The 3281-nt window shown below is 39.4% G+C and overlaps 2 non-coding genes across 2 annotated transcripts; both read right to left on the bottom strand.

Moving 5' to 3' along the window:
• Positions 1–2253: 2253 nt before the first annotated feature.
• On the bottom strand, positions 2254–2325 carry Trnah-gug. The gene has a single exon. It is a non-coding gene; the product is annotated as a tRNA-His (tRNA).
• Positions 2326–2958: 633 nt separating this feature from the next.
• Positions 2959–3030, bottom strand: Trnah-gug. Its single transcript has one exon. It is a non-coding gene; the product is annotated as a tRNA-His (tRNA).
• Positions 3031–3281: the final 251 nt, after the last annotated feature.

The raw sequence follows: 3281 nt of genomic DNA, 5'->3' as shown, positions 1-3281 counted from the left end.
TAATCAGTGCATTATACTACTGATAGTAGCGACTTAAGGTGACCTTGGGTCAAGATCAAGACTCGAGACCTCTTCTGCAAACTTATACCTAACACCGCAATAAAATTTATTGAAGTTTTTTCGCAAAATTCGTGAAAATTGCAAAAAAAATCATCATTTCAAATTTAACAAAGCCTCATACTAAGGTGGTGGATTCGAGGGGCATTAATGCATGTAATTTATATGGAAATGGCATTCCATACCAAACCTAGAACCACCATCTAAATCATGTTACATTGCATGGAGATCTGTAAATTGGCGTGAAAGTGAGGACAGATATACTTACACAGACAAACCGAATACAATGGCGACTTTTTCCCCATACATGTGAAAATGCGCTAAAAGGACTACCTTTGATGATAACGATGAGAAAAACGAAGCAGTGAGGGATTAATGTGACGACAAATATTTCCTAGAGACCCAGACTAACGGACTGAATGGGGAAGATAAATAATATTTACCGTAAGGCCACGACGTTTTTCGGGTGGCTAATTTTCTGGGTAAATGATCCGGGCAATCATTTCAAGAAAAAACGCCAAAAAAATGACAAATGGGGCGGAAAGAATATGGGATCAGTTATAGCCCGGCGGGCAATTTACTACTTTTTCGCTTGGGTCAATGAAAGCATGACAAGAAATACTAAAAAGGTGAGTTATTCACGAAGTAAAACCGATGCTAAGAAGAGAAAAAGAGGACAAAATCCGAATCTTGGCAATGTCGACAACTGAACCTATTGAAATGGATGGAAGTATTAAGATCCCATGCCGAAGCAAAAATAACACCGCTTCTTAATAATACTACGGTCATGTCACTTTATCTATCCAGTATCTAACAGGATCATATATCTCAAAACTGATATATTTTCGAGCGACACGGATAACATCATCTAAAACGGCAATATATTTCCAGGTCCGACCGAAATGGTAAATTAAGAGAGATATCTTCGTATGAAGATTTTCACAGCTTCTTTTATCAATGTTGGTGGTTGCTTTCGGGAATTGCTGCGTAGGAAACATTTTCTTTCTTGCTTAAAGAGCATGAAAGAGCGTTGAAACTTCATCAGTGGGACGCATCAGCGGTCGCTTAACATTACGCCTCCAGCCCTGGGCATAAAATAATGTTTAACGCTACACGGGTATTGGCGAAGACGGAAGAATATCATCCGCGTCTTATACGTGAATCCGTCGAGATAGCGAAAAGGCCTAACAACTTTAATAGGGAGGATGGATATAACCTCAGCCGCATAAGGAGATGGTTCCTGGCCCAATATAATGACCAACGGCTATCGCCTTCCGTGAAAATTCAAAATCAGGTCAACAGTGGGTTAACGAAACCTATATAAGCTCGGGACGAGAACGGTTTCCCTCCCATTCTCTTGATAACGCTCCCTGTAGGAGGAGTGAAGCGTAGAGCAAGAAAATGTTACCTATGCAGCAATTCCCGAAAGCAACCACCAACATTGATAAGAGAGATATCTTGCCGAACGGATAGGTAAGGGAATTTGCTATTTTTACCGAGTGCCTTAACATTAAATATTCATCACTGCTCAAAAATCCTAAGATTTGTTTGACGCAGCTCTCCACTCAATTCTCCTATCTGCTAATCTTTTCACCACACCCACGTATTTCCTCAATATAACATCCTTCTTTAAATTAATTATTATGCTCTGTCAGAACATGTGACTAAAATTTCGAAAACTAAAGAGAATTGGATAATGTATTATTCAATGTGATTTTCCTCGGAGCTACAGATTTATCCTAAGGATGAGAAAAAAAACCCCTTGCCCTTTCAGTACTGCTGTGGGCGCATTGATGCGGCCACAGCGCAAAGTACTAACCGTTATACGATCACGGCTATTGCGAGGCTTGAGAAATGAGGCTTTTAGATACGTGCAGATTCTTCTGGAGTGAATATTGAACTTAGAAATCGATGATTACGATAAAGTAATGCTTTCAGAACGATGCAAATACTAAAGCTACTTTCATTTGGCACTTACTTGTATGGTTCTTTAAAATAAATAGCGTTCATTTACTCACTGACTTTCAATCACAGTTTTCACAAAAGCATTGAAAATGAATTACCAAATTACTTCATCAAACCAAATAAATCAAATATTCGGAAAATTTAAATGCCGAATCATAATCCTTATAGATCACCATTTCTACATACATCTCCATAAAAAAACACCTCATGCCATTTCAGTGATTGAAACACTGCCGTGACCAGGATTCGAACCTGGGTTGTTGCGGCCACAACGCAAAGTACTAACCACTATACGATCACGGCTATTGCGAGGCTTGTGAAATGAGACTTTTGGAAACGTGCAGATTCTTCTGGCGTGACAGCTGAAGCGGTAAAAGCTGGAGGTGATGTCGTCACTGCCTTCCATGTAGTTATGCATTCCAGCACAACACGTGATAGTTCGAAGTAGATCTTTACAGCTTTAGACCCTCACCCATCGCGAGGTAAATTCAAAAATATCTATGGAATAGCAACACTATTGACGAATCTGATAAATGAATGTTTTCCGAATGAGACAAATACCTCAATTAGTTTTACATAGTCTTTTTCATAAAGGCCTTTGTGTCAATGGCGTTAAAATAGTCATTGGATTTCAATGACAATGTTTTCAAACACATTAAAAATTCCGTTTAAAAAATAATTAAAACGCCGGCGGAACTGTCGTTAGGATGACGAATGGACGAGGAGGATATCCCGAAAACAAAGCTGATCCTTCTTCTTCACTCGTAGAACGAACGCTACCCAGAAGCCTCCATCATTTGGCAAAATCAAACCAATTTATATAAGAGATTCGGAACATACAAATCGAAATCCGTGAGTATTCCTCTGTTCTGTAGTGCCGTTATTATATAATAGGTTAAGAAAAAAATACCTCATGCCGTTTCAGGGTTGAAACACTGCCGTGACCAGGATTCGAACCTGGGTTGTTGCGGCCACAACGCAAAGTACTAACCACTATACGATCACGGCTATTGCGAGGCTTGGAAAACATTGCTTTTGGAAACGGTCAGTTTCTTCTGGCGTGACAGCTGAAGCGGTAAAAGCCGAAGGTGGTGTCGTCACTGCCTTCCATGTAGTTATGCAATGCAACAAAACACGTGATAGTTCCAAGTAGATCTTTTCAGCTTTAGGCCATCAGACAAATTTTCCGATAGGCACAGTTAATTAATGAAAGAAATAATAGAAGTTAAAAAAGAATGGTTTTGAAGATGGTTTAGGTA

Source organism: Ischnura elegans, chromosome 12 (assembly GCF_921293095.1).
Source record: "Ischnura elegans chromosome 12, ioIscEleg1.1, whole genome shotgun sequence".
Taxonomy (NCBI): Eukaryota; Metazoa; Arthropoda; class Insecta; order Odonata; family Coenagrionidae; genus Ischnura; species Ischnura elegans.
This window is presented reverse-complemented; position numbering and strand designations above follow the sequence as displayed.